Genomic DNA, 7,811 nt, shown 5'->3' with positions numbered 1-7,811 from the left:
CAGATTCTGTCCTGAGCAGAGCTCCACACAGGCTTGATTTCATAGACCCTGAGACCTTGACCCAAGACAAAAATCAAGAGTCAGACCTTAACCAAGTATATACTGCTTTTATATATAAGTTAAGTTTCCAATCTTATTTTAATAATTGTTGGAGTCAGTGCTCACAAAATACATCAGCTTCCCCATTCCTAATGGATTATCTCCACCCCACCATTTCTTAAACTGGATTTAATGATTGTAGTAGGCCTTATTATTTGTACATTCATTATCTATCATTGCTCTCTTCATTAATAGAACTTAAGATTTTTGACTGGGTATATTTTTTTATGGTCCTTTGCAGATTTTATAGCCATGTAATTAAAATAGAAAGAAACAAATGTTTTATGTGAAATTTCTAGAAATTATCCTTTAAATTTGGGGGACCATCTACTTCTGGCTATGATGGAATAATTTACAAAAGACAGACTCTCTCCCCAAAACAAAAACAACAAAATTATATATGTATAAAAAATCCCTATTTTATCATATCACAGAGATGTTAAAACAATAAAAGCTTATGAGAAAAATATCTAATAGAGGACCACTTTGCTCATATTTGGGAGCTGGACCATCCGGATATTTGCCAATCTCCGCATAGATGTGTTTCTTTCACAAGTTCAAAGATCAGCTCCTCCACAGTTTCTGTGGGCTTTCTTCCTGTTGGAAACTTAAAAGAGGAAATTAATGGGATGAACTACCTTCACTATAGTCAGTCTTATAGCTACAACTTGGTATCTATTCCATCTCATTTATTATATGCTCTAAATTCCTTTAAATTTAACCTATCATATCAGTAAGTTTGGTAGCTTAGCTGGTAGTGTGACTGAAGCCTAAGAGTTCTCAAAATCCTTCTTAGATTAGGGCTGCTGTACCTATCCATTCACAATTATAATATGGGAAGCAAGTACCTGGATTTACCCAAGTAGATCCCTTGTTTTCAATACATGTTTCTCCCTACACTTATGACCTAAAAGCAGTCCTAGTCACTGGCTCCTGATCATCAGGGTCAATTATTCTGGTCACATTTATACTTATATGTGCCTTCTATCTCCAAGATATCAGAATTTCAGTTTCCTGGTGGTATCTATAGCTTATAGCTCAATGGGACCATTGACCTAGACATTGACGTAGATATATGTCTCTGGGAAGAGTTCATCTGCTTTTCACGCAGAGCCCTGATTTTGGGGATACATAAGATGCACAAAGTCCACTATTTGGTCATTAGTAAGTGGAGCTGCTGCTCCTGCTTCCACTCCTTGCTCTTAGCCTGAAAAACCCTAATGTACACATTTCATCCCAAATGACAGTACCAGGTATTTTCAATGTTGCTTCAGGGGATATACTTCAGATGTGCTTTTAGAAAGTTATTTGAGAATTATGTAAAGCCATCTTTTTCTGCATTATATGCTGTGTAATGCAACCTGTGGAACCTATTGTGACACATCCATTTCTGCATATTCTTTGATGTGAAGCGGATCCCTTTATCATATGCTAAGCCATGTGGTAGTCCATGCCTGTTGGTCAGGTACTCTCCTCTGGATAGTGTGCTGGTTGAGGCTTTGCCAGCACAAATGGCAAACATATACCAATAAAATCTATCTATCTATCTATCTATCTATCTATCTATCTATCTATCTATCTATCATCATCATCTATCTATCTATTTATCTATATTTCTGATGATGAACCACAAACTAGTCCCTTCCTGAATGAGAGGTGACAACAGATGACATTAAATGGCTATGTGACACAAACTGCCTTCCACCAAAGCTGGGTATGTTAAGATCTACCACAAAACAAATTTAAGTGGACAGAGCAGCTATCCATTATATAATGGAAATGTGATCTTTCAGATTGGACCTGAGCAGATTCAGATGACACAAGCATGTTACTGGTCCTGATGCCCCAGATTTATATGATAGCTACTATTATGTATCTTTTCATCTTACAGAAGTCTCACCTATGGCGAGGCATTCTTCGTGATTAGTTAGTGGAAAAGGAAAAGGCTTACACCTGTTTTATAAAGGGGTGGTTTAATATTTTGGAACATATCTGAAAATGGATTCCTGCTAAGCTGTAATTCCATTCAGGGATGACTCTAACCAATATTATTAGGAAGAAATTCTCTCAATTGGGCAGCATGTTATTCATGATACTGAGAGTCTGTATAGTGTGAGATGAATTGTGAGATAAGAATATATAAGTATTCCTGAGCAGTGATAAGTGGCTCACTTGCTTTTTTCAGGACCTTGAAGGCACAGTATGGAAAAATTGATATAAATTCAAACAAAATTCTTTTTGTTTGTAAAGAGATCGGGGAAAGAAACTGGCTGGAACATAGGGGCCAACACAAATTTTGGGGGTTCGTGGTTCACATTAATGTTCACAGAACAGAAAACTCTCTACTGCAGAGAGAGTACTCAACAAATATGTAGAACAAAATGACTATTTGTTTATTTCAAATTACAAGTGTCTCCTAGGAAAGCTGAGGGAAAGTGCCAAAAAAATTTATAAGTGAGAGAAAGTAGATGTTTACAGGACAGAAAGGAAAGTAAAGGTCAATTAGGTTGAGGGGATGGTTATAAGGCTAGAGAAAGTGGTATTTCACTCACCTTTTTAAAAAGTTTTGTTTGGGATCCCTGGGTGGCGCAGCGGTTTGTCGCTTGCCTTTGGCCCAGGGCGCGATCCTGAAGACCTGGGATCGAATCCCATGTCAGGCTCCCAGTGCAGGGAGCCTGCTTCTCCTTCTGCCTGTGTCTCTGCCTCTCTCTCTCTCTCTCTCTCTCTGTGACTATCATAAATAAATAAAAATTTAAAAAAATAAAATAAAAAGTTTTGTTTACCTTTGGCTTCCTTCAAAAGGCAAAATGACTTGTCCTTTATATGATAGCCATCCTCTGTATTGCCCATCTCATGCTTGACTAATGTTCCCATAAATAGAGTAGCATTGGTGATAGGGATGGTGCTTTTAGAGAGTCAGGATTATGGCTCCTCTCTCACCACGAAAACAATGATGCTGCCTTATAATAGCAGGGACTGTTGCTTTTCCATTACTTCTTCTATGCATTGGCTTTCATAGAAATTGTCAACCAGAAAGTATTTGAAACTTTACGACAGAGGGAGACTTTGCATTTGGCATGAATGGATCTGAGCAATGTTAAGACACATATAAGCAAGATATTTGGTATTCTGCTTACATTTCTAGACTTAACCACAGTTGTGATGGTGTTTTAGGTTTTTGTTTGTTTGCTTGTTTGTTTTGATGTTCTTGCAAGCTCAGACTCATTCTAATAGTAACCCCCTCAGGTCTCTGCCACATATCATTTTGTGCTTTGACCATGGGGCCTGCTCTGAAGCTGTGAGAACTCACTTGGCCTACACAAAAAATGCCTCCTGGAAGTGTGGGAGAGCTTTCCTTGCAGGCAACCTTCAACTAGTGGAGGTTGATGGATAAATGCTTCAGCTACTCATCTTTAAAAGATGGTTTGAGAGGCATTCCATATGCTTTTCAGAGATCCCTGTAGAAATAAGCATCTTTTGTTCAGAACAGCAATTTTGATAAATTATTCATATTTATTTGATTATTCACTTTTCAACTCCCATTTCCCTTGTTCACTTTTGCCTATTGACATAATGTATCAGCACACAGGTCTTTGCCTTTAGGGTAACCCAAATAAAATCAGAATATAAGTGGCATGATACGATTTACATCACTGGTTATAAAATGAATGTTTATATGTACTTAAATAGTTTTAAAATTATAGATATTTAAATTGCAGTGACAGAGATTTTGATTTAATATGTTTTGGAAAAGGTTTTTTAAAATCTTCATTTTATCAAATATTTCAGTTAAGTTTGTACAAGAATTTTGAAGACTAGTTTGGGAAACCCTGTTTTAGTTTTTAAGTCTATTCCTTAATTTTTTTTTGACATTTCACAGTTTCATTTCAATATAGAAATAATTATGAAAACTATACTATGCAATGTTCAAATAAAGTTTAAGGCCATTTATTTGGAAAACATATAACAAAATAAATAATGGTGGTAATTTCCAAAGACATGAATGATGCAATATCATTTATATATGATGCTAAATTCCCTTAGATCTTTACAGATCCAAGTCTGAAAAGATTCCAGAAGGCAGTAATGTTTTGCTTCTACTATGATCTCCACCAGAAACATATAGAGTCCTAATATCAGACTGAACAACTAAAGGCATAAGCCACTTATTCTCTTATACTGACTAGCAGTCAGTATATCACAGGATAGTAAATACTTGTTTCTAAAATATATTAAATAAATTAACAGGTATGAAAATTTATGTAGGAATACAGAAGTTAATATCAACTGACATACATTGACTAATACTATGGATGAATATAATGTTCAATACAATCCAACTCAATGATATGATACTTAATAGTTCAGTGAAAACATAAATAGAGTTTGTGCCAATTCTTTAGACTTCTAATAATAAAACTAAACCTTGTATGAAAATAGTAGACTTCATTAATTCATTTTTGTCTCTACTCTTTGGAGATACTTGTCTTACAACTGTTGATCTCTTCACTTTAAATCACCTGTTTTAATTCCTCCACCAGAGAATATGTCAGAATATACTATTTATTAATATTTTACATATATATGTACTTTAATAAAGTATATTTACTACACTTTTAAAGTGAAACAATTATTTTGATCAGATCCTGGGGAAAAATAAGCTCATCACAAAGAAATTAAGGAAGAACATTTGTTAACTAGCCCCCAAACAGAATTACATGTACATTTAATTTGAAATATACCTTAGAAAGAGTTCCAAAGAAAATAATAAATAGGGAAAATGACCCTAGATATAAATACTATTTAAATTATACTAAATTTCCAGTCAAATTAAAAACATTGGAATGTTTAGAGTGATGATCTTATTTTCTTCAAATACTTCTCCAGCTCTCAAAAAGCTGCATACATTAAAACACGGTACCTCCATATTTCATTATAGGAATTTAAACAATAGCATGAATGTAAGCTAAGAAATTTATTTTCTATTTCTCTTTTATTTTTTGAAATGTAACATAACTCAATAATATATTGTTTTAACATAGAGAAAATTATTCTCCCAATTAGAATTTTCATACAAAAGTGCTTTCATTTTAAATAATGCAAATAACTGTGTGATTTATGATTAAATTATTTTCAGATCCCATTATACATGTATTATGGTCTATAAGTCAATTAATGTTGCTTTTCTTAATTTCAAAATCTTTTCTGAGTCAGTAACTGTAGATAACATCTATAGAAGGTATGTCTTTATAGCCAATATATACATAATTTCTTTATAGTCAATATATAATATATATAAAACAGTATTTTATATATACATATATATACACACACTAAACTTATGAAGGTATATGTATATGTATAGATTGAGTTTATATGCATACACATATACACATACCTTATTTTAGGTAAAAGTGTGAGACTCAGTCTTAGGGTTTTTCCTATCTCGTATTCTGGTCATATTCTGATCTCTGAAGGATAGCAAAGAAACAAAAGTTCTTGTACTGACTTCCTGTTGAATATATGCATGACCATGAAAAAGCCATTTAACCTTTTTCAACCTCAATTTTCCCTTTGTAAAATGAGGAACTTGGGCCAAATTGGTAGTCTCCAACTTTCCCTTACAAGGAGCAACTTCTAATTTATCCAGTTAAAGGGACAACTGAGAGTGAAGCACATTCAGGAGGTCAGATGTTGGAAATGGAAAACTTACTCAGTACTGCATATGGACACATTGTCACTTCTGATGGTACCTTTTGGCCCATCGGCAGAAAAAATATTGAAAGAAGGACTATCCATACACTAGTAGATTATTCTACTATTTTGGAGAAATTAGATCTCTCTTTCCTTACTGTATTTTTTTTTTTCTGTAAGAATTTGTCCCTCTCCTGTAACATACTTCTTTTCCGCCTATTATAGCATGGCAGTATTAGAGAGCATGTTTCCCTACTTCTCTTCTGCTTATGTCTTTCAAGCAGAGGCAACACTAAATGTAAGTTCCATACTCAAAGCCATTTAAAAGGTTTTGCTGTACTGTCTTCCATGTGTATATGGCACTGTGCTGGGATATGTGTACAATCTAAAAAAGCATGATAAACAGGATTACTCTTCAGTGGCATAGATTGTTTTTAGTTTGTTGACTCTGGGAAAATATTTCTTTCATGATTTTCATTGTAAGCAAAAGTTAAGGAATGATGGCAAAAAGTATAAAAAGAAGACATTCTCCCTTTCAAACATTTTTTTCCTTTAAGATTAAATAAACAAATATAGAGTCCAGTATTTTTCTATGCCAGTAGTAAGTTAATAAGTATTATCTTAAATAATTCTTGCTCTCTGCTTTATATATACTTTAGAAAAGTTAAATATAATTAAAAATTTGAAATTTCTTTTTTATGGTCAGTTACTATGGTTTTGTTCAATTTAAAGAAATAAAAATTTTTTTTATATTCTTAACACTCAAGAAAAAGTAGCACAAAATACAGTACATGAAAATTTTTCATTGTGGTAATTTTGCTTAAAGAATGATACTTCCCATAACTTTGGGCAGTTATAATTAGAAGGAAATTTGAAAATTTGGCTCATGGTTCATAGAGCTATAACTAACTATACTTGAAAGGGATACAATAATCACACCAAGCAATGTATTTTCTTTAAATAGGACTATTAAAAAAAAACCAATATCTTTGGTATGTATATAAATTATATATGTTTTTTTTAAATTATAGAAATATTAATAGTTTATATGGTCTGTTTAAAATGTAGTATATCTAAAATAATCTTATTTCCTTACTTACAATAACCAAATATTGCTTAATCTGAGTTATCATTGAGAAACACTCAAAAGAAAATTTATATTCTCTAATCATCTCACTTCTAATTGATCACTGAAAAGGATTTAATACATATATACCTCATATTTTAATTTAGCTTTCATTTAATTTATTCTACTAATAAATTAATATAAAATGAATTATTAAAATTATGAAATTATGAAAATGAGTTCAAGCTAAGCTGCTTCTAGTTTAAAGACATATTTTATAATAGAAAGAAATCTATATTCAAATTTGCTGATTTATGTTTTTATTTAAGGTTATTTTTGTTGGTATTATTTTTGGAATAAATGTGTACGTACTCTGGCATGTAACAAATTAGATATTCACATTTGTTAATACTTTACTCATAACAGAAAATTTACCAAAGACAAAACTTTTATTTTATGAGAAGTTTAATATATTTAGTATGTTGAAACAACAGGTTATACAAGAAAAAGATAATTGGAATATTTGGAATTTTAATATTTCTGATTCAATGTATCTATGTTTAAGCTTACATGGGTCTTTCTAAAATAATCATTAAATACAATTTGCAAATATATATACTTGCTTCTGACAAATGAACATTTGTTACTGAGAAAACACACCCAGAGGCAAGAAGTCTATTTAGGATATGATGCAATTTTCCTTGTGAATTTTAGCAGTCTGGAGAGTGTCTTATAAACTATAAAAATAAATGTTCCTCTGAGTCTTAAAATGAAAGTCCTTTTAGAAATCATAGAACAATATTTTTAGAAACAGTGACAAATTTTATAATGAATATTCTCAATTTTATGCCAGTGTCCACCTATATTCAGGGGTCATCAAATAAAATTTTAATGAATATGCTTAATTTTTGAGGTCAGTATCCATTCATGTTTCAAGTAATAAAATAATGTG

Source organism: Canis lupus, chromosome 20 (genome assembly GCF_048164855.1).
Source record: "Canis lupus baileyi chromosome 20, mCanLup2.hap1, whole genome shotgun sequence".
Classification (NCBI taxonomy): Eukaryota; Metazoa; Chordata; class Mammalia; order Carnivora; family Canidae; genus Canis; species Canis lupus.
This window is presented reverse-complemented; position numbering follows the sequence as displayed.